The 25,585-nt window shown below is 37.1% G+C and overlaps 1 protein-coding gene across 2 annotated transcripts in view; it reads right to left on the reverse strand.

Moving 5' to 3' along the window:
* The window catches only part of GPR125 (G protein-coupled receptor 125), a 63,313-nt gene that overhangs the window by 37,497 nt on the left and 231 nt on the right, over positions 1-25,585 (reverse strand). Inside the window, exon 2 of one of the 2 annotated variants that reach the window (XM_010576851.1) lies at positions 9,528-9,599. The gene's annotated coding sequence lies outside the window, so the exon portion shown is untranslated. Of the gene's footprint in view, positions 1-9,527; positions 9,600-25,585 lie in introns of those variants that run through there. The other variant, XM_010576850.1, reaches the window with a different exon arrangement.

A 25,585-nucleotide genomic window follows, 5' to 3' on the forward strand; every position in this document is an offset into this window, starting at 1 on the left:
AAAATAAAAATAAAAAGAAAAAAAATAAAAAAAGCAACGTAGGCGACGAAAAAAAGGGGGGGGGGGGGGCTGTATGCTGACTAAAAGGGGGGGGGGGGGGGGGGGGGGGGAGTGGCAGACGTCATCACTACGACTTAAAAGCTGTCCCAGATATTCCAAAAATCTGAAGAGTGTTTTAAAAAAAGAAAAAGGAAAAAAAAAAGGGGGGGGGGGGGTCAAGAGAAAAAGGGGCCATCATGCTGAGGTCTTGTTTTTCAAGTTTGAGCTGGGACAGAATTTTTACAGCCAAGGTATAAATCCCCCAAAAATGTGTTAATGGGAATGCTGGCACAACCTTCAGCATTAACAGCGCTGTAACTTCAGTATAGTATTAATATAGCAAGGGACTCTTGTGTTCCACTATGACTTTTGGGGGGGGGGATCATAAGGAGTTTAACATTTAAAGCCAGACTTGATGGCATCAAAGCTCTGAATGAATGTTCACACAGTGATGTTTCAAGTCACTGAAATACAAAAAGGAAGGAATAATACAAGAGACTGTCAATAAAATAAGTGAAAATGCAAAGCCACAAGCAGTGGATGTTCTTCAGTCATAAAAGTGAAAGCAGACTTTGTTTTATACATATGTATGTGTGTGTATCAATTTAGACAGCATACACATATTCAATTTGTAATATATAATAGCTGTGCTGCCTAAATTTGCAGAACCTAAGACTTATCTACTCTCAGGGTTTTTTTGTTTGTTTTATTTAAACTGACTAGATAGATGTACTACTTACAGTCTTTTCAAAGATGAAAGCCCCAGAAAAGCTCCTGGATCTATAGTACTAATAAGGTTGTTCTTAAGGTCCCTGTAGAGAAAAATTAAGACATTACATTTGCCACAAACTACCCTTTAAAACACATACACATGCATGAAGATACACTTGCCTCAACTTGTTCGAAAACTGCCCAAAAAACCTATACAACACATTTCTGCTTTCTCTAACATAGTATCTCTCAAAATTTGAAAATCTGCATTTTAAATAGAAAGAAGAATATAAACAGCATGTGTATTCCTTTAAATATTCTATCAGTTCCTATCACATGAAAGGGTATAGAGTCAAAGATACTTTGCCACAGTGTCCAGATAGATTACAGCTGCTCAGGGTGTAACATTTGCTTATTACACCATACAATACTGTTTAGCACAGTGTTGTCTTCTTCAGCCTACTGAATTTTAAATACTTTAGTAGTGCCCAACACCTACCAAAAGAAGCAAAACAAGATCCTAAAAATACACCAAAAACACAACATGGAAAGTTTCCACCAATGTTACTGGCACAAAAGCAAAGCCCTGGCTGAGAATCCCAAATAAAGCTGGTGAAAAAACTCAAGAGCACATATTTTTAAATCTTAAGTTTCCAGAATAGGAGATTATAAGGAGAAATATTAAATAACTATGCCATTTAACTGCTTTATTAATTGTACAAGTGATATAGGAGTTTTAACTCCTAACTCGAGATATTTTGCAGATACAGCTTAATTCAAAAGGTCACAGAAAGCATCTGCCAGCATCCACACAGTTTTGAACAAACTTTATCACTGCATGAATGCTAAAATTATTTCTACCTCCTTATTCATCCAAGATTTTTACTATAATACTATCTGAAACTTCACAGGCACTTATTACTATGAGAAAAATTTCTCATTCCTTGGTAATATGTGAACATTTTGCTTTTGAAAAGAAAATTGGTAATTTCAATTAAAAGCAATGTTTTAGTAAGCAAGGGTAGAAAAAACATCCCCTAAATCTACCACAACATTAATAATTCTGCCTGAAAGAGAACAGTACAAGAGGATTACATCTACCATCACACAGATATGCCTGAGTGAAAATATAAATTCATCCCAAGATTTCACAACAGCATTTCCTGCAGCCAGATTAACAAATCATGGTACAACAGACAGTATCATGGCACATGGATCACACTTCAATACTGCATCTAATAAACATTTAAAATACTTTAAATACTTTAGTTTTACCTTGCAGTGAAGTAATTTTCATTAAAACTATGACATATACACACTTCTCTTATCTCAATTTTATTTTCTTGCCCTGTATGGTGGCAGGGACTGTCAACTACTTCCAAAGCAGTATCGGAAGCCTGAAGGACTGTAATGTTTTTAAGCCTCTTTCAGCAGGCTTATAAACCCAGTACCAAGACCATGACAAACCTGAGAATACTAAATGTTATTCATCACTTATTTACCATCAGTCTTTGGGACAGGGAAGAAAAAGTATATTTACTGTTCATATTTTAAATTTCAGTTTAAAATCACGTAACTCCCACTTAAACTTAAAATCTCACTGTGGAAAACACGCAGGGAAAAAACCTTGACAGCATGCCTTGGAAATCCGCTAGTCTAGATTATCAGTGATCTTTAATTTCACTACTTAAATTCCAAGCTTACTCCCTGATACACCTCTTTCTTAAATCCACAGCTTCAGTGGGAAAAAAAACAGTATAGTTTTAAAATTAAAAGCAAGAGTTCTACTACTTCCACAACCTGTTTATACATTTTGTCAGATTAGTCGATAAAAACTGACTAGTCTATTCTTTATGCAATTTTTTGCTTTTTTCCCCTCCACTTAGTAGGACTTAACACCAGTTCCAGAAGGATAATTACACTAGAATTAATAAAATCTTTTTGAAAAGAAATGCCAACAATTTTCATGTTTTCATAGAACTCTTTCAATGTATATTCTGTATTTAGTAAATAAGATACCAAAGCATTAATGAACCACTATACTAAAGTAATTTTTAAAAAACACCCTTAATGCCCAAAGTGTTAACATTTTCTCAATGTGCAACTACAACAGTTGGGGAGTGTCTGGGGGTTTTTCTCCCCTCCCAGTGGCAGTCATTAGTAAGCACTAGCAATGTATTCATCCATCAGAAAGTATTAGCAGATGAAAACTGTGAAATATAAAGAGATATTTAAAGATCTCAAAATTAACACAGTGCTGACATGTCTGGCAGCTCTTCACAAACAGTAAAAGATGTGGATACACAGGCTGCTGCAACTGCCAGGACTCCAGGATCTAGGACAGTTTCTAAATGAAGAAATGACAGTTGTGGTTAAACCAACAGACTGATAGGATTCTCACATAAAAGGGAGGTGCGGGAGACAATCTCATTAGAAAGTTGTGTTTGGCTTTAAAATTGCTGTTGTATTTATAAGTGTTAAAAACATTTATAAAAACTACTGATTTTTAGCAACAGAAACTTGGTCATCTCAGCGGATGATTTTAATCACTTTTCTTTGGCAAAGCTCAACCGTCAGGATATAGTTATAGATATTTATTTGTCCAAACAAAAGAAAATCTGTCCAAAAGAAATCCATTAGAGGAGAGTTTCAGTTAGGGTAATATTACAACTTCCCCAAGCTCTAGCTTATCAGTACTTTTTTATCTTACAGTAACTGCATCTTTCATCTAGCAATTAAAAATAGTGCTACAAAAAAACCCCACAAGCCAGGCAGTGGAGCAATCTTACACTGAGAACCTATTAAAAAAAATTAATTTTCTCTTAAATCTAAATAGCACTGTGGATAAGCATGGCCCTGTATTTATCAGAGAAGGTGACTGAGATTAGCATCATAGAAAAACTTAGGTTTTAAGGCATGTGTTGAAGTCATGTAGTCCAACTTCTGGCTCAAAGCATAACTAAAATCAGATTAACTGCCCTGCTGCTATGTCCAGTGCGGTCCTCAAAACCTCAAAGGACATAAGATTTCACCACCTCATCACTCAACTCTGAGTGTTTAACCATTCTCATTATGAAGAATTTTCTTATGTCCAATTGGAACGCCCTTTTTCAAATCTGTGATTAAGTGGGCAAATAGCAACTTAGCAACAAGCAAAAATATTTTTAAGAGCCTGACAACCACACTTAATGTTATCTTGTTAAGATATTTTTCTTATCTTAATGAAAGAGTACTTAAATGTAACTATGGTTTGCCACATAAAAAACAAAATCCTTTCGTTTCATTAGAATTTATAATGAAATGTTTCAGTGGCCAGTTGTCTATGACTTAAAAGTGCACATATACATACTTAAAAATTACTTATGTATAAATACATATTACTTATAATTTACTGCTTTCTGTCTCAGCACAGTAAAGATTGTCTTAATTATTACTTAAGCATCCTGCAGGCACAAACAAACAATGCATATCTATACATACTGACATGTATAAATTATTTAGTCTTTTCTTCCTGAACAGAACTTGAAAATGAACATCCAACAAGAAACACATTACCTACAATGGACTTTTACTATATGAAATGACTTTTCAAAAAGGAAATGGGGGAAGAGGACAAAGAAGTTGCAAAAATAGGTTAAACATTACATAAAGTCAGCCTATCCCTCCCACAGCTCTATGGAGTGTAGATTTTTTTAGGCAGGCAGATCCAATAAATGCTTATGACTGATTAAACAATTTTTTTGTTTCCTCATCATTCACTGTGTATGACTTAAATTCTACCCTATACATACATAGGCTTTCTCCCTAAAATATAGCAGGCTATGTTTATTCTGAGTTTTCACCATCAGTGTACCAAATCTTTAGAGTACCACCAAAACTGTTGGTAACTGAAAGCCCAATACTTTACTGCATGTGGGTCTCAGATGTAGAATTCGGCTTTCAGGTCAACATATTCAAATTTTATGTGAGGATCAAGTGCTGCTGGATCTGTTTCACCAGGTTCAAGCAACCCTCTCTAGGAAAGGTAAACTGGCTCAAATCTATCACCGATTTTGATGATATTAGAGTAATACAAGAATAGAAAGCAACTCGAGAGTCCAGGTTTATAAGGAAGCACGAAAGAGACACTTCTGAGACTTGGACATTTTCCAAATGAAAATTAAAAAGTTGTTACTGAAAATCATCTTTTGACTTTTTGAAAAGTTCTGACATATCCTTTTGACATCCCCTTGCATCTAAAGAAATCGACAGCAACTTAGATCACTTTGTTTTGCTTACCCCATCACAATGAAGAACTACAATAGTCAAAATTTCTTGAAGAATACAAAAGTTTAAAAAAAAATATGCTTGGGAATACCACACTTCTGCAAACTAAACAAAAGCTAGAACCTAGACCAGAAAACCTTTTTGCTTCCTTCAAATAACTTCTGTACTTCCAACAGTTCAGGATATTCCATTCAATTTCACAGCACAGATTTTTCAGCAGAGATTAGAAGCACATTTCCCCCACCATTCATCTTTCAGAAATTACCTGAGAAGCAGGTAAGGATGGGGAAAACAAGTATTTTGTTAGCCTAGCACTCCCAGTCTTCTCCTGAAAGAGCCACAGCTAACAGAAAGCTGGAGCTTCCAGAACCAAAACCAGAACTAAAGTTAGAGCAGAAAACAAGTTCCCGAATATTCATAAAACCATTTCTCTGCTCAGTAATATTTAAACAAGAAATACTGACACTTTCCAATCACTTTTTAAAGACTTCCAAAAAAAAAAAAAGTTTAAGTCTACCACTAGGAGAACTCAGGTCCATCTTTTCACATAGTCTGATGCACTATCACAAGAAGAATTAACATCAGAAATTGTTACTGTCTGAAAAAGTATTAGAAGCTCCTATTTTTATTTCAGGCACCCATATATCTGTAGACTGGTGCTGTAAAAAACAGGAGGAAAAAAATTTAAACTGTCTACAAATAACACTCCCTTCACACTGCATATCTTCCCTTTTCAAAGGTATATTAGTATATCCTAAAAATACATTGGTAAACCCTTGTCACTATTTACAGTTCAATAAATATCAAACCCTTCTCTTGCTATCAAAATATCTTACTGAATTCTGTGCCTGTCTCTTCCTCCTCTCTCCCTCATGTACAATGAAAAATAGTACTTTATAAATACATAAAGTAATCTTCCTTATCCTCGCAAAAATCAACAGGCAGCATTAGCTAGCTTCCAGATGGAAGACAGCAGTTTGCTTCTAAGTTGCTGGACTTTGAATAATGCCATATAAAGTCAAGTATCTACTAGGTGAAAAATTATCTGTCACAAATTAGTTGTGCAAGAAGTTACTTCAACATTTAAACTGCAAGAAACTCATAGCAAAACATAGCATTAAAAAAGTCAGTGGAGATTAAAATATTTAACGTCTTTTTGTACAGACACTTTAATTACCACTTATGGCAGTAAAAATCTTTTACCTGCTTACTGTTATTCAGCTATTATTTGCATGAATTTTTTCCTATGACTAGATGTAGACATAGCATAGTCATTTTCTACTATAATTAACAAACATTTCACCCTCCAGCAAGACAAAACTCTTATTTTGGCAATCTTATCACCCTGTTTACAAAATGATGCATTACCAAATTCTACATTTTCATAAATTAACATACATGCACAAAATTATTAACAAAGAGATTTTAAATTCCTACTTGGGGCCAGCATTTTTAGTGTGCTTCCCCATAGTTTTGGGGCACACAAGCAACAAATAAAACAATCTCTCCCTTTCAGTAGTAACAGTGAAGAATTGTCAGATGGGGATGAGGTCAAGAGATAACATGTTTGGGCAAAATGATAACCTACAATGCAAAAATTTGCCAGCTGCAGACACCATATGCCCAAGTTTATCTGAAGAACTGAAAAAATAACAGAAACCATTCAAGTATGTAAATTTTCATTAAGATGTCCAAGAACTAACAGGAGAAAACAAGTTTAGTATATTAATAGAACTATGAAGTTGTGAATCTGCATTTCAGGATCCAAAATATCGATTAAAATGCAATTAAAAACAATTATTATGCAGGTACATGTGTCTGACATATTAGTTGATTTTTATTTTTTTTTTAAAAGGCTTTGGTTAAATATATCTAAACTCTATCCAAAAACCATTAAGGAGAAATGGCAAAAATATTTGCTATGAAGTATAACACTACAAGGAATGAACAAAACAAGCATTAAATGTATACAGAATCTCTCCCTTGGTAAGCAGTAATGTTAAGTGACAATGCTACTGCCTGAATTAACTATTTAAATGCTGACTGAATGTATTTATCTCTGTTTCATCTCTTAAAGTGGGGAAAAGACCATGTCTACAAAGAAAGAAAACACTCATAAGGAAACAAGGGGGAGTATGAGTAGTACGAGAAACTAAAAATAAGCAAGAAACTGTCAAAAATGTGCAATTTTAAAGCCATGCAAATTATCACAGTGAACATTAAGGAATATAATTTGAAACTGCTGAACATAATGGTTAAAATAGTTTCCATGGCTTTCAACTTTTTTTCCATTGACTATTCATTTAACTTTGAAAAATTATTTTAATTACAAGAGTAGCTTCTGTCCAAGGTCACAAGAGCATCTAAAGTGGAGAAGTTTACTTTTGCTGTGGTTAAATATATTATTTTTTTTTGTCCTGGTTTCAGCTGGGATAGAGTTAATTGTCTTCCCAGTAGCTGGTATAGTGCTGTGTTTTGGGTTCAGTATGAGAAGAATGTTGATAACACACTGATGTTTTCAGTTGTTGCTAAGTAGTGTTTAGACTAATGTCAAGGATTTTTCAGCTTCTCATGCCCAGACAGCAAGAAAGGTGGAGGGGCACAAGAAGTTGGGAGGGGACACAGCCAGGGCAGCTGACCTCAACTGGCCAATGGGGTATTCCATACCATGTGATGTCATGCCCAGTATATAAACTGGGGGGAGTTGGCCTGAGGGGGAAATCGCTGCTCAGGAACTAACTGGGCATCGGCTGGTGAGTGGTGAGCAATTGCATTGTGCATCACTTGTTTTGTATATTCCAATTTTTTAATTATTATTATTGTCATTTTTTTAATAATATTATTATCATCCTTGTTTTCTTCCTTTCTGTCCTATTAAACTGTTATCTCAACCCATGAGTTTTACTTCCCCCCCCCCAGTTCTCTCCCCCATCCCACTGGGCTGGGGGCAGAGTGAGTGAGCGGTGCTTAGCTGCTGGCTGGGGTTAAACCACGGCATTTTTTTAAATAAGTCTTGCACATACACACACAAAAAAAGAAAGATGGTCATTAATGACTAGTGTATCATGCTTATCCCTTCCTTTATGATGAAGACACCTGGCCATTAATAATAATTTGTTGATATATTAACTCCTATACCAGTGCACATAAAGTGTGTTACCTCATTCAGATGAGACCACCATGCCACCTAAAATACTGCTATCTCAGATCACTTTAAATGCTCAAATGTGATGCCTTCCTTACTGCTTTCTTTTCATGAAAGAAGATACTAAAATAACCTAAAAAATCCTTAAAAATGACAGGAGTTAAATGGAAGAAAGCTGGGTTCTTATTGTTTTAAAGAAAATTAAGATTTGGATTCCTAGAGCAAATGTAAATGATCATCTCAAACTAATTAGAGTTTCAAGTATTTCCTGTCTGAAAATTGTAACGAGTTACAACAAATAACAACTGTCAGCAGATGCCTTTATTAGTTAAGCAAGGATGCCAAAATAATGTGTAAAAATCTAGAATGCCATCACTGCTGATAACCTTGCTTCTTTGGCACAATGGCTTATTTCTACAATAAAGATCACCTGCCAGTGCAGAAGACAAATCTTTCTTCTGGCATGTGGGGGACGGAATGGTGGAAGTGTTTGAATTTATTTAGGCCAGGTGACCAGGATTGCAGCCTTCAAGTTTTAGAGGAAGAGTAAAATACTCTTAATCCCCTGAAGCCAAAAGTCATTTGGAACTCTTCCTAGATGTTGCGAGATGATTATGAAACTGGCTACTTTCCCAGTCAAATGGCCTAGAAAAATCCTTATCTCTAAAGTTTCTGCTTGCTCCCAAGTAGATCAACCTGCCAATCCTGACCTTCTACCAGCTGGAAAAAAGCTGACTGTAACAGAAGCTACAATGCTGCTTATTATCCCACAGGCAATAGATCATCTGAAAGGGAAAGTGGAAACAGGAAGCAAAAGGTGTCCAAGAAGTTATTCCCATCAGACTCACTCCCATTTCCCCCCCCCATACATTCAGTATGTACCAAAGTTACAAAGCAAGCAGCAAAACTGTTAAAATAAATGTCAACAACAAACTTACAATGAATCTAGCCTCTTTTAGAGCCTCCAATACATCCGCTTCCCCTACAAATATACTTTACAATTGTTTGATAAAGGTTTTAACACTTCATAAGAAATTAAAGAAATAATTTTCTTTACAACATGAGTTTTCATATTATGAGACCAACAACAAAGCAAAACCAGTCATTACAGCATTCCAGTGAACTTCCCAATGAAGCTGCCCTAATCTCACCCCACAAGTGAGATTATCCCTTTATGCTGTTACATGACACTCATATTCATGAAGAGAATGCTTAACTATTTTAACTCTTCAATCAAAAAAAACCTACATCAAAATAAAGTAAAAACACATCTCTTAACTAAGACACTGTTCTCAGAATTATTAAGGAAACAAACACTATATCACTTAATTTTTAAAGTCAAAATAGCTTTTTAAGAAGTGCTTACAATCTTTCAAGAAGGTGCAATCCAGAGAAGGAACCATTCTTCAACTCTGTTATTTTATTGTTACTCAGAATCCTGTAAACAAAGCCAGACAAGAATAATATATTAAAAGTTTGGTAACAAAATTATTTGCTGCATCTTACACTTGTGGTGTAAATCTTTTTAACAGCCTTTATATCAAACTACAAGGCCTAGCTCATTGTCTGAGGCATATATAACAGCATTGCTTAAATATTATGGAGAAAGGGTTTTCTATGTTATGTGCCCCAAGTACCATGCAAGCTTACGTAATTAACATACGAAAGAAAGTACACCCATATAGGATTATCATAATAAAACACAGAATTGACATAATAGAAAAATGAAGTATTAAAACAACCAATCTACACATTCAACACTCCGTTCCTCCATACCCATTTTGGTTTTCAAAACCACGCAGCACATTGCCTGTTTCCCCATTTCCTCTGCTGCCACCCTCAGCCACTCACACACGCTCACTTCTCCCATCTTGTGTCACCTTTCCCAGCCATCCTTCACACATTCATCCTTCTCCTCAATGCAATCTTTTTAAGACATCTGCAAATAAACTCAGCAAGCACTCCTTTACTTCTATCTATCCTTTCTTCTTTAAAGGACCATACAACCGCAAATTCCCTCTTCCACACAAACAACTGGATCAGGCCCATCTAACCAAGTACCCTATTCTCCAATCACAACTGTCTGCAGATGCAAACTATCCTCAAGTTAGGAAATCACTTCTATCACTGGATGCTTCCTTAGAAGGACCTGCTTTCCATACATCTACGCATTTCTCTGTCACAAAAAAGACTATTTTCCTTTTGAACCACGTAACACAACTACAACACTCCTTACAAAAGGTTTTGCATTACAAAGCTCTGTTCCATAAAGAACCCCTTATTTCATTTGTTTTGAACACAGTTCCTGCTAGCTCCATTTGATGCTCCCCATTTCTTATACTGAAACAAGCAGTAATCCATCCCTGCCTACCCTCTCTTTACCACATGTAATGATGTAGAAACCTAGATAGTCTCTCACCAGATGGAAAATTCATATTTTACTTAATTGCTCTTCACAAGGAAGTCATTCTGTGCTGCCTTAGTAATTTCTGAGCTCTTTCCAGCTTTATTAGACTCAAAAAATTCTGAGATAAGACCACCAGAACTGAAATAGTATTCATCACACAGACAAGTCACAAATCTACATAATGGGATAATGATGTTCTGTTTTGTTTCCTATTATTTTCCCAGCAATTCCTAACATCTGATCTGCCTTTACTACTTGTACTAAGAATAGAAGGTTTCTGGTCAGCTCAGTGCCCACCATCTTATATATGAAGACAGAATTGTCGTCATCCACAGTACAATTTTCATTTTTCCACAACGTGCTGCTTCTGCCATTTTATTGCCCAGTTATTAGTTTCATAAACTTCTTCCAAAATTCTTCACTTTACCCTCATCCTTATTACATCAAGCAACTCGCCAAACTGTCAACCCCCTACTCACAACGTTTTACAAGTCATTAAGAAATACATTGTGCATTACAGGTCTCTAAGACTCCACTCCACTGTGAGGGCTAACTTTTTACTTCCACATCCACTTATCCTTCAGCAGGTTAGTTGTTCATACAATGATTTTCCATTTTAGGCTGACATACTATTTTCATCAAATGCCTTTGGTGAGGGACTGAGGGATGCCTTTTGGAAAAGCATCTATGTCTCATTACATCAACTGGATCATCCTTGTAAATATTTCGCTGATTCTGAAGAACTCCAAAAGGTTTGTAGTGAAGAGCTTCCCATTACAGGAGATGTAAATTTTCCAGAGTACATCTCTCTCTTTATCCAGGTATCCAAAGTATTTATTATAAATTCTACTGATTTGTTCAACACAAACATCAGACTTGGAATCACGTAGTACCCCTGAACTCCTGATGCACTTAAAAATCAGCATTTGCCATTCCTCCAGTCCTCAAAAATCAAGTTCATTCTAAATGAGACTTCAGACATTCATCATCTGACTTTTTCATCCCCAAGTTCTTCTGAAAACTCTCCAGTGCACACCATCTTGTCCTGGAAATTTATTTACTCTGTCAGTTTGTTCCACAACTTCTGCTACAGTCACTTCAATTTCAGACAGGTCCTCTATCAAATGCATCCTGCAGATCCCAACATGTCTGTGCACTTCTTCAGTTACACCAATTACATCTTCAGGCTGGATAACTACTTCCGCACTTAAAACTGCCACTAGATTTCTTTCCAGTCTACTACATCTTTCAGATATCCTTTACAATAGCCATAAACCAAATACACACACCCACCCCCTCTTTCCTCCGATGCGTAACATTTATTATCTAATGACAAGGATTAGTACTTCAAAACATCATGAATAAGATAAAACTAAAATACAGAAATACCAGTCTATGAAAACAGCATCATTTTGACACAACCATATATTACATTAAGTAGTTTTCTTCTCCAGGTTTCTCAAAGATTGCCTCAAGCCTCTGTGGTTTAGACAAACACAGGGCAGGCAATTTTTTGTCTCAGAGCTCTGGCTTTGAGTCAATCTCTCTCTCTCTCAATCTCACACACACAGAATCAAGACAGCTGACCAAATTATTTGAAAATCTTTCCATTTCCAGTCTGACAGATGGAAGGTTTGAAAATTCTTAAGTTAAGATTTAATCATTCTCCCAAGGTAACAGTTCTGATGCTAAAAGGAAGAGATCCCATTCCTTCTCCTCCCCTTACAGTCATACCATGTATTTACGCAGCTTATCTCAAGTCACCCCTGGTGCTCACTGCTCCACAAGCAACTAATGTTAAACTACACATTTACCCAAGGCATCTTCCAAGAGATTAATTTATATGTCAACCACAAAAGTGTGATCAACATAGCACGCTACAGAGTCAGCTAATCCCCAGTGAAGACTGATCACATGAATGGTGGAAAGGATGAGGAAAAAAACCTTAAAAGTATACTGAGAATTTGCTGTTATATGTGCCTATAATGCCTGTAACATCCACCAGAGTGTCAGCTAAGAAAAACTGCTCTTGTGAAAATACAGTTCTAGAGTCAAATACATTAAGCTACCATACAAGAAGGAAAGAAGTACAATTGCCCCTTGGCTACAGCTGTGATAACCTAGATGACCAAACAAAGGAAACAGAGTATTCTTTAAAAGCAGATGTACAAATCAAAGCAGCCCAGGTACTCTTCAGAAATCTACATGTACTTGAAGAAATCCTTGCATCAAGGAAGGCCCAACATGTAACAGAAAACCTGAATACGCATTTGCACACTGCAAGTTTGGTGATAACAATAATAACAGCAACATACAACTTGGAATGCCTGCAAAACTAGTAAAATTTAACCGAAGCATTAAAATCACACATCCTAAAGTCTTTGAAATGACTTTCTCTTCTACTCAAAGAAAAAAGGGTTTCAAGCTAAATAGTAAGTGTTATTTGTAGAAATGGTAGGTACAGGATTCATTCTGCAAACCAAATCTATTCAGAGCAAAGTACACCTTTATTTCAACATCTTTCCTGGTTTCAGAAATGTATGTAGGAAGAAAGATAATAATTTATAAAGAAATGAAGGAGCTTATAAAAAACCTCATTAATAGTTAATGCCAACTGAAAATAAGGCATAACAGCAGCAGCAAGAAAAAACACAGACCAATTTCAGACTTATGGATAAAATAAGAAAAAAACCCCATGAGGTTCAGAAAACATCCAAGTCAACACAAGCAGGCAAGCGAACTACAATCTTTGGTAGCAAAGAAATAATTTGTATTTTAGCTATAATTGACTTCACCTTAAGATTAATTGATTTTACCTGTACTTTTTCCAGAAAAAGGAGCTATTCAAAATGGAGCAGAAACCACTTCAAAAGTAGCTATAACTGACTGAACTAAACTGAAATGAAACAAAAATTACAGTTCTGTAAAAAAACAACAAAAAACCCAACCCCCCCCCCCCCCCCCCCAGTTTTCTGACATTGCCTGTAAAATAATAGGCCTAAAGTAGAAGCCTTTGAGTATCTGTGCACTAGGTAAATTTCTCTCTGGAGTGTGATGTACAAATTATAGTCAGGCTGATTTAGTATTTTCTCTGCAGAGGCTGTTAGTTGCTCAACCATAAAGGTTTAGTACAATAAATGATAGATTTTACAACATTCCATATAATCTAAGACATTTCATCACACTTAAAAATGTTGTAAGTGTAATCTTTAAAAAAAATGCAGTTTAGAACTTGCTATTAATATGTTTAGTCTATACATTATTAGAAGTGTTAAGGGATGTGGCATAAGAAGACAAAACACGATAAAGCATTCACCTCACAGTAGATGTTTTATAGTCACTTTCACAATTTCTGTGCATTAATGTACACTGAAATGATGGACTATTATGTACCACTTAGACACAGAAAATTATTTGTGATCAATAATAATTTTAAGTTACCAGTTTAAGACCATAATTTTTCCTAAGAGGCAAGTAATGCTGAAAATACACAAACTTTTCTGTCATTATGAAGTTCAAAGGGAAAATAGTAGAGAGCTACAGATCTCCACTCATTCCCATCTTGTTCAACTCTTCTTTAACAAGTGACTTTGCAACATAAATGACGTACCCGGAGATGTCACAAAGGGGTTTCCATAGCCTAACATCATTGCTGCTCCATATCTTACAAGCTCCAGATCAGGTTTTTTTTTTTAATGATCAACAATATCTGCTTGGAACAAATGCATTTTGCTTGTCCAACCCTTACATAACTGAAAATCAAATGTGGAACTACCACATGCAAACACACAGCCATGGGAATTAACACAAAAAACTTGGAAGAAAAGGCAGCTGAAAAGCAGGTTCTAGAAAACATTATGGACAATGTCTCAAGGCACCTTAAAGCAATGCATTTCCCTCTCCTTTGAGCAGAACAGTTGTAGAGACAAAGAGGTGATCTGTAGCTCAAGAAAAAAAAAGATACCACCACCCCCCAAAAAAACCCTAAAACCCACTCCAGCTTTTCACCTATTCCAAGAACATTGGTGAAATGTTACTATGTTGAACATAGCTTGGATCTGAAAGCCCTGTTTGCATTTTGCGCCATGAAGTGGCAGAAGAATTTGGCAAAACTCTGCAAAGAAACTCAACTCTGGCTCTAACTAATTGGCAAGACCTTTAGCAATAGATGCCCAGTTGCTAGCATGCAAAACATAACTATGCAGTCAAACCCAAAGTCTGTCTTTTGTACTACAAAGAGTTTTAGCAACAGATAGCAAAGGTGATGTAATCATCCTTTTCTTTTTGATGGGGGGGAGGGCGGGGGAAATCAAGGCTTGATTTGTTTTTACCATTAGAATAAGGTGATAAGCACCAAATGAAAAAAGTGTTGTTCTATGAAACAATTGGTTTGTCAGCTATAAAACAACCATCACTAAGACAGCAGTCAACTAGACAGGAATTTAGAATGCATCTCCAAACTTCACAAATGAATCCTTTCATAGGATACTACTAAAATACACACATATCCATTAACACTATTACAAAATAGTCAAAATGGCCTCCAGGAAGCCTGTGTAAAGACTGGGAGACAGCGTAACTTCTAGGTGAATGCTGAAGTAGCTTCCAGAACATGTTTTAACAGACCCAAATAGAGAGCCAGGAAATAGAAAATAAATCAGATCATTTCATGATGATGGCTGTATACTCTAAGGACTGGGAAAGCGGCCACCAGCAAAAATTGGACTAAAATAACCATCTGTACAAGTAAGAAAAATGCTTTCTGCTGAAAGCTGTGAACATGCAAAAAAAATACATTTTTTGAAGTTTATCTTGTAGAAGCTGTGATTTAACAAGGATATAAAAAACAGTATTTTTCAAGAGTCAGTATTTTGCCTTCTAGTGAGTTACTGGTGTCAAAGGGAAAGAAGTAATGGACTGAGCAGAACATGAACAGTAGTACTTCCTTAAAATTAACCCTGAAATGAAAACACTCCCCAAGCTATATACAGATAAAGAATTATGAATCTTTCCAAAGCCCCTAACAAAAGGAGACTATTTTCCAATTTAACAATAACATTATAATTGAGGAAGCTTAGCAATGAAACATTTGCAAAATATAAGTTTGCAACAGATAAAAGACTTCCTGTGCTATTTCATTATTAGGCATATTAAACAATATTAAGATTGTAAACTAAAACACTCAGAAGTAATGAAATTACAGAATTAAAACTGTGTCTATATTACTTAATTTTTAACTGGGAATGTGCTAACTTCATACACTATAATGACAGACTTTTGTTTCTATACAATCTCTGCAGCATTCAAGCAACAATGCTCACTTCACGCGCTGCTATTAAAGATATTTTTTTTCTTGCTATTCAGTATGTGGCCACATGCTTTATTTCTTGCCTTTCTTTAAGGATAAACTGTTCTTTAAGGACAGAAATTCTTTATTTCTAGTGAAATACAGTGCCAATCACTGAAGTACCTCAGTGAATTTCCTATGTAAAAGTACTAAATAAAAATCATCCTAGAAAAAAGGACAGAACTGAGAGGCAAAACAGAATGCAAGAATGAGTAGCAATGCTGCTGAAAATGATACTACTATCAAAATAAATTCTTGTGAAATTATGGCCTTACCAACCAAACCTCTCTTTCTAGTACCTATCCCAGGTTGGAAAGCCTACCTAAGAGAAATTAAGAGGACACAGCAATATTCAATTTGTTCCAGCACTAACTCTGAGCTGCTGTTTCTAAAGCTAACCAAAAGCATTGGTAACCTAACCCTTGTGACCATTACATTCTGGGGAGCTTCCTCCAAGTTCTCTCTCCCTACCTCTTCCTATCTGTAGCATCTGCATTAGTTTAAGAGATGATGATTGACTTTTTCTGTAGTAACCCTCCTGTCTTCCTCCTCTTCCTTCTGCTCCCTCCTGAGTTTCCCACTTCTTATCTACCACATATACACTTTTTAGGATTCTCACTGACTTGTGTTTTGGTGCAAGTTTACCCTACCCCTCCAACCTCCATACATACACATAAAAGAGTAACTCCCTTCACAAGAAATACTGCAAGCACAGAGATGGCTAGCCAGACTCACCTAACTTAAGCTGATATAGCCAATACATTCTATGTGTCATATCACAGTAGTATTAATTATAGCATACACTGCCACACCCAGTCTCACATGTATTTACATATCCTATCAGGTGTATGTGCTCTCTAGAAAGTGCTTTGTCTAGACACGTTAGCAAGCACTTCCCGTCAACTGCTGGCACACAAAGATACATTTTCACAAAAATTTATAGCCTAATCCTACAGAAGTCAACAGTTTTTGGATAGTTTAGCTCCCTGAACTGACCAGGCACAGAGCCAGACAAATGCTAGTACAGCAGCAAGGGACAGGAAAAAACAGCTCCAATTCAGGGTACAGTTTTACAGGCAGCTGGATCTAGATGTAACTTTCAGCACTCAGAGGGGGAGATCTCCTCTCCCCTGCCCTTGCTCCTGATCATCCCTGTGTCAGAAGCACCAAGAGAGGGTAGAAGGGGATATCCCTTCTCTAGCACAGAGCTGTAAGGTCAGCTCACTGCAACCCATGGAAACTAATGAGCCCATCAACACACAATTTTGAGAATTGGTTTAACTTCCTGTTAACACCAGAGGCTATTATCCTAAAACAACAGTTTGAGGTATTAGAATCAGTCGTTTGGGATGTCTTACAGGATGCTTTCAGAAACCTGAGCATAACTTGCAAACTCTGCCTGATCCTAAGTTTCAAGGTAAAACCTATTCTATAACAACATGGGCTAATAACGAGTTCTTGTATCTGACAGAAAGAAGCCTGTATGTTCGTCTCCTCAGATGGAAATAGCACACCATGTGGACCATACCAGAAGAGTTTTCAGACTGTGTTATACCACTACCATTTCCTTGTATGATCCATCTGCTCCTACTGGCATCCAGTCACTAATCCTGCCTTTACTGATTTTGTGGGTAGCTGCTGAATTTCTGAGAATTCTTGCCCATCTCATGCTAAGCCAGTTACACTCACCCTTCAGCACCTTATCTGTGCTGCCTCCATTCCCTCTGAAGTCCTTCTGATTTCCCACCTCCATAACAACCACATCCATTCAAAGAAACACACACTCCCATCTCAACTCCTCCCCGAGTCCCAGTAGTAGTTTCTACCGTTTAATCCATTCTCCCTGCCCTTCTTCACTCTGTGTCTAGACCCTAACCTCCCTCCCTCTACCTCAAAGACTCTTTTTTTCCCTAGATTGAACTGACCTAGCACAGCACACAGATTGTACTCTTGGACAAAGCACCTGAAGATGGCACAGCCCACAGCCACCTAGAGCTGTAATGCTGGAGACTTGTCTGGATGAATCCTAGAATACACTGTCCAGTGCAGACAGAATTGTCAATTAAGCTGCCTATTTCTTAAACATCTTTAATCAATCTGCATTTATTATGTTTGGTTTGTTTGGTTTTTTTTTCCCCAAAAAAGCTTTTAGTTGGTCTGCCTTGCCAAAAAGGTCAAGTTCCTACTCTAAAAGCAACAACTCTGCAGCCCTGCCAGAACTGGCTGACTAGCTTGGACCACACACACCACCAAAGCAACTACGCTACTTCGGGACCTAGCCGCTCTGTACTGCAGTGCACTGGCATCCCATTCACTCTAAGGCAGCTTGGAGATCTGCAGGACAGTACTGTACTGCACCACTGGACATTCCCTGTGTCATTACCAAAGGAGGAGTCACCACACAGTAATGCACATAAACAGTAATTAAAGGATACGATCTGTCCCACTGTGGTGTTCTAAAGGCAACAAGACATTGCAGTTTTCACTGCTAAACAGCCCAACAGTGAAATCCAAAGGTAAAAATAAAATTCTCACCTATTTACTGTGTTAAAAGACTAAAGATATTTAATATAGTATTTAAGATTTTACAAATTAATATTTAAAATTCATTAATTATCTCACTGCAGAAAGCAAAACTCACTAAAACATACTTTAGTTACCTGAAGTTCTTAAATTTAAAACAATTTATTATTACTAATGAAAAGAAATGCTCAACTGTTTTGAATCTTAATGGATTAACTACTGGTACAAAGAAAGCATTTAAACTGTAGAGAGACAAGAGTTGTAGATACTATTACAGTGAAGATACAGACTAAAGGAAGTAATGACAAATGTTCATGAACCTGCAACATATCTGGCACATGCAAAGTACATATGGGAACAATTAAATTCTGAAAAATCTAACCTTGCAGCTCCATACTTGTTTTAAATTACAAAAGTAACCTCTGAAACACGAACAAACTGCAAGCAGAAATGAATGAGACACATGTAGTTATTCATTTTTCATCACTGCAGCACAAATTCTAGTTCTATTTCTTTAACTCTTGGCATTAACTTTTAAATTTTAATACTTTGCCGGACTAAAACAAAAACAGGAGTACTACTGATCAATAAAAGACAACAACAGAAGAAAAAAGGATTAGTCCTGAAGATGAAAATCTCTCAAGGCTACCTAAAGCATCATGCATTGAACATTTAATACTCACTTAATGAACACATAAAGGGCACTGCTTATATGGATATCTTCATGGGAATAAAGGTATTGGGCAATTCTACATTAATATTGTGGCTCGGAGAATTAAAAAAATTAATTTGTACTCATTATAAAAATTTTAATTTGCTCTCCAGAATTTTGCAGAACTTATTGCTGTCCTCCTCCCTTATTTTCAACTCAGCAGTAATCAATACATAGCTCTCATTCAAAATCTAAGCCCCAAGCTTGTAACAACTGCCTACAGTTTAATCTATGGTACAGAAGCCATATTTCTAATTACTTCAGGTATTTAATCAAAAGTACAATAATCTCATTGTGAAAGGCACCTAAAACAATTGAAAAAATGCTTATATAGAAGAATTATCTTTAGAAAAAAAATCAGCATGCATTGATACAATCATTATTGCATGAAGACTACTACCAATTACAACGCACCATGTATGTTAAAGCCATTACTGCAACACTAAAAGAAACAAGAGAACACTATTCAAACGTCACTGGGTATCCCACTGGATACCTATGAACAATGTAACATGATGTCTTCCAAAGCTGAATAGTTACTTGGATAGAACAAAATACTGCAATTTAGAAGAAAACACTGTTCAAATTGTGACCTCAGAATTTTCTTGCAATACTCATATACACACAAAAGTGTACACAATCATAAAAGATGAATGTTTGTATTCAATATGCTATAATAATAACCCCACAATAATGAATCAGTGTTGGAACAGGGCATACTGCAAAGCATGAATCTGATTTCGAATGTGGATTGCTGTCTTCTCAACAAGGTAAAAGACATGCACAAAATCTGATAGATTTATACTGAATAGGTCTACTAGAATAGAAGCCTGTCAGAAAATGAAACTTCACTACTGATTTTAGGAGTCAGATGCCACTGGTAAAAAGGCATGTACAAGTACTTGTGAAATACTAAATTGTGGATATGACAATTCTCAAGTACTGTCTCTGTACTGCCATGTGTTCATGAGTAAAATATATTTTGCATAGTCCATGTATCCACGACTGAAGAAAATTTTAAGGGAGGTTTTAATGGGAGTTATTAGCCTTTTGTGTCTTCAAAAAAATATTAACACTGCCCAAGTTATTAGTACTGAACACTTAAAATTGTCTATTTTAGACTGTTTTAACTAAAAAGGGATTAGCTGTCAAGAGCACCTTCCAGTTAATAATGGAAATGTACTTTAAAAGAAGAGGCAAATTTCCACAGAAGACATTTACCATGCCTATACTTTCTGTTTGTCAATGTTTTGGTAAACACTTTTTTCCAAACATGTAATAAAGAAAGGCCCAACTAAATAAAACAAAGGTGTATTGGGTCTGTTTTGGTGGCGGGGAGGCTACAGGGGTGGATTCTGTGCAAAGCTGCCAGAAGCTTCCCCTATGTCTGACAGAGCCAATGCCAGCTGGCTCCAAAACGGACCCGTCACCGGCCAAGGCCGAGCCCATCAGTAACAGTGGTAGTGCCTCTGCGATAACGTATTTAAGAACAGGGAAGAAAAAAACAAAACTGGCAACTTCAGCCAGACAGAGAAGTGAGAATACATGACAGAAACAGGCCTGCAGACTCCCAGGTCAATGAAGAAAGAGGGGGAGGAGGTGCTCCAGGCGCTGGAGCAGAGATTCCCCTGCAGCCCGTGGTGAAGACCATGGTGAGGCAGGCTGTCCCCCTGCAGCCCAGGGAGGTCCATGGTGGAGCAGATCTCCACCTGCAGCCCAGGGAGGACCCCATGCCAGAGCAGGTGGATGCCCAAAGGAGGCTATGACCCCATGGGAAGCCTGTGCTGGAGCAGGCTCCTGGCAGGACCTGTGGCCCCATGGAGTGAGGAGCCCACGCTGGAGCAGGTTTTCTGGCAGGACTTGTGAACCCACAGGGGACCCATACCGGAGCGGTCTGTGCCTGAAGGACTGCAGCCCGTGGAAAGGACCCCACACTGGAACAGGGGAAAAGCGTGAGGACTCCTCCCCCTGAGGAGGAAGGAGTGGCAGAAACAACATCTGATGTGACCACAACCCCCATTCCCCATTCCCCTGGGCTGCTGCAGGGGAGGAGGTAGAGAAAACCAGGAGTAAAGTTAAGACTGGTAAGAAGGGAGGGGTGGGGGGAAGGTCTTTTGAGATTTGGTTTTATTTCTCATTACCCTACTCTGACTTGATTGGTAATAAATTAAACTAATTTTGCCAAGTTGAGTCTGTTTTGCCCGCAACACTAACTGCTGAGTGATCTCACCCAGTCCTTAACTCAACCCACAAGCCTCTTGTTGTATTTTCTCTACCCTGTCCAGTTGAGGAGAGGGAGTGATAAAGCAGCTTTGGTGGGCACCTGGCATCCAGACAGGGTCAGCCCACCAAAGGAAATGAAAACAATTTAGCAAAGCATCAGATTACGCCTCAAAAAAAGAAAAGAATATTAAAAAAATAAATCAATACATAAAATGAAAACAAATATTAAAACTTGAAGTCCTTTTTCTGTAAGAAGGAAAAAATTACTCACATAATTACACGTAATTCAGGTAATTACAATGTAATCACACATTGTAATGCAAGTGACTACTTGTATTGAGTAGTCACTTGAGTGACGTTTTGCTTTGAAACTTTTGGAATTTAGGAATTTGTGTTACAAACGGAGAGGCTGTGCAGATATCTGGAAAGCCGAGTATGCCTTTCAGCTGCTTAGCTAAAACTACTGATGGACTACTCGTGGATGTAGTTTGACATGATTATATTTAGGAGCTGGACAAAACCTGTGACATTTTAAGACATTTCTCAACAGCAACCCAATTAAGCATATCTTTGAACAATTCTGAACACAAATCCAGGCTAATGCTCTGGCTTGTAAATTCTAACACTTTTAAGTGCAAACACTGATACTCATACGTTCCTATCAGGATATGTGGGTAAGCAAAGTTGTTTGCAGTAAGGTTCCTGATTCAGAAACATGATTCTTTACTGAGTATATATGCTTTTCCTCCATTTATTTAGATTCTTATTCCTATAGAATAACCTATGTGTAACGGGTAACCAAAATTCTCAATAAATAACAAGAACTACAACTTCACGGGATTGTCTTCAGTAGGATTACACATTCTCTTCCAAAGAACGAAGTAACGGCTAATACCCACCAAGTTATGACATCATTTGAGCTTGCATCAAAGAAACACAACACCAATGGATATCTTATCTCAGACCTCTACTACAAGAGTATAGTGCATTCCTCACTTAAATGTAAATCGCGGCCACAGCTTCAGTATCTACTGAAATACAGAGCATGTCAGACAAAGCACCGAGTCACGTTCACCCAGTTACATTACCTTCACACCAAAAGCATCTCATCTGGCTGGTTAAACTACAAAGGTCAAAGCCATCTATGGTGTTCATGTAGATACACCCTTCATTTGTATCCCAATCGGTTTTTATTATATAAGGCTACAAAAAAGTCCCTTCCTTAGCTATAACTAAACTTGAATTCACCTTGGAATTTGACCCAACTGCTCAGTAAAGCACCAGCTAATGCTACCTGGATTCTAAAGGAATCTCAATTTACAGTACTGCCAGAAATCCTAAACAATACTTATTCTCCCATTAACAGTCTTCCTCCAGTGTTTGCTTTCCTTACTCAATCATGAAACAAACTTGTTTTATCTCTTACCAATTGAAATCAAGTTAGGATATTTTTTCTGAATTGTTACTAAAGGTTCTAAATACTCCTGACCTAAATTACTAGCATAATAAAATGTTTTGTGGCAAAAAAAGGCCAAGGCATTTTGTAAACTAAGTGACCTTCCCCAACTTATCAATATCATTGTTAACCACTAACTATAATTGTGTGCAAGAATGAAAGAACCTGGTCAGCATCCTCAGATGCTACTAGTTTATCCTAATTTCCACTATTTCCCTTATTTCTTCACTTTTTAGAGATTTTTGTCTTCAAAAATATTTCGGGGGGGGGAGGGGAATTGTAAATGCTAAGTGCACAGCAGCTGATCTACTGAAGGTCTAAGAGTTTAATCAATGATAAGGATGGAATCGGGATTTCTAAAATTGATATAATCACTTCATTTGAGTCATTCTTAGCTCCCTCAAAACCCCAAAAGTTTATATAAAACTATATAGGTACTCATATTTAAAATCAGTTTGCACAAAGAGTCAACATAAAAGAAAATTAACTGAATTAAAATGCAGCTGACCTACACAACAGTGATCTATTTTCAGCCACTTATCTCTGCAGTGATCCACTAATCCACAAAGATATAACAGAACTAGTACTTATCTTAATAGAAGAATCCCACAAGAATCAAGATTCAAGATAACTCAGGGCAGTTTGACTCTAATCAGACAACCTTCCACTATCCACCAAGTGCTGCAATTCTAAGTATCAGCTTGGAAAAGAAAGTAATTTTTGGCAAAAGATTAGATAACAATTAACCCAGCCACTACTAATCAACATGTTAATGAAATGGCACTTGGCAACACACCCCATAAATCACCAAAACTTTCTAACCAGGTTAACATGGATTCAAATTAAAAAAAAACAAAACAAAAAAACCCCAAACCACAAAAAAACCACACACCAAAAAAAACCCCCAACCACAAAAACAAACTCTCTCAGAGATATGAAAGTCATGCCTCAAGAGTCAACAAACTTGAAAGATCCTGAACCACAACAGTTATTGTGCCCACTCTGTTAGAAAAAGCAGCATTGGTTTAATAATCTTTGCCTCATATTTAAGTAAAATTTCAAACTGTGTGTTCATATTAATTGTATCAACACAGTTATGATAGTTACCACTCATAACAATGAAAAAATCACATTGTTTCTTGCTACGTTTATTAAAAGGGAAAAACAAATGTTCAGAAGTTATCATTAACTTCAAAGGCCAGTTAAAACTGAAAGCAACTAATTATTGTATGTAGATATGCTCTAGATACACTCTAGATAATGAAGGAGTATGAAAATAAAGATGAAAAATGAACCATTCTTCGAAATTCTTCTGTCACTGCAATTATGAACAAAGGTCCATTCACAGCAAGGCTACTGTGTTTGATATCTGCTTGTTTTTCACAGCAGAGCTGTGACTCCAAGTTTTTTGAACCAAAAGACCCCCACAGTCAACTTCAGCGTATCAACTGTACTAACACCTACTTTTATCAAAATTTTAATGGATAATACTCTATTTTTAAGTTAATCAGCTGTAAAGCATTGGAGGCTAAAAAAGACTAAAATGGATTTGTTGATCAAACAGCAGTCACCTTCTACTTTTAGCTTTCTTTTCTACTTCAGAAACTTCACATATGAATATTTCTGGTCACTTCTCACAGGTAATTTAGAAATACTCTCTGAACCCTTGCAGACTGCCAAGCCTTAACCACCTCCCTTTTTTTGGCTTTCCCTTTTCTCATAGGTCCACATCCACGTATCTGCCACTGACTGGGTCCGCACCACACCAGGACTTCCTGAAGGAAGCCCTTCCTTGGTGTTTCAGTGCTGTCAATGTTCGCAAAAGCAGCAGTCAGATTGTTGTTCTCATGACAGAACTATATACACTCTATGCTTATTAAACTCAGATTATTGGTAGATCTTTCAAACCTGTGATTTCCAGTTAAGTAGATAAATATCTTAAGCTAGACCCCATAATTCAGTTTCTTTTAACCAACTTTCTTGCATACTACTTGGTTGCACTTCAGTCTTCCCGTGGTAGCACAGGCACTTTAAGGGTCTCTAAAGAGGGGACAGGTTTCCCCTTTTAGGACCATCAACCGATGAAATCCAGTGCTGCGAACGTTCTTGCCCATGTCAGGGGAGTTGGACTAGGTGATCTTTAAAGCTCACTTCCAACCCAAACCATTCTACAAACTTCTTTGCTAGAGTGACCGATTAACATCTCGGGAAGAAAAACAACTTGCAAATCTTTTCTTTACATCTAAGTAAATAGCAACATAATTCTTACTTTGGAGTAAGTTGCACATCCTGTTTGAAACTTGTTATTCAAATAGATGAGCTAGGATTGCCTCCACTTAAAAAGAGCACGCCTACTGCTACATGGAAGTAAACTGACCTTTCTTCCAAAGAAGAAACAAAATAAATCCCTTTGGCTGGTTTTATCATGACCTGCAACAAACAACTTGCTGTTTTGCTACCGCAAAACTTCAGGCCCACCTAGCATACTGCACGCTGAGCGGCTCACGCTCTCTATTTGCGTTTGGTTGTTAGAACTACCTCAAAGCGCGACACTCCAAAGCTGAGCTTCTCCTGAGATTAAAAAAAATAAATTTAGGGAAGTTAAAACACCACCAAAAAAAAGCAGCATGACTTTTAATAAAGGAACACCTAAGCTTTCCGACCAGGGTGAACCCTTTGATGGAGAGCAGCCCCAAGGGGGAGGAAGGAGCAAGGGGGGGTGTGGGGATGCTGCTCCGTGGGGCGGGCGGCGGCGC

The sequence above is a fragment of the Haliaeetus leucocephalus genome, unplaced genomic scaffold, assembly GCF_000737465.1.
Source record: "Haliaeetus leucocephalus isolate CR32 unplaced genomic scaffold, Haliaeetus_leucocephalus-4.0 Scaffold545, whole genome shotgun sequence".
NCBI lineage: Eukaryota > Metazoa > Chordata > Aves > Accipitriformes > Accipitridae > Haliaeetus > Haliaeetus leucocephalus.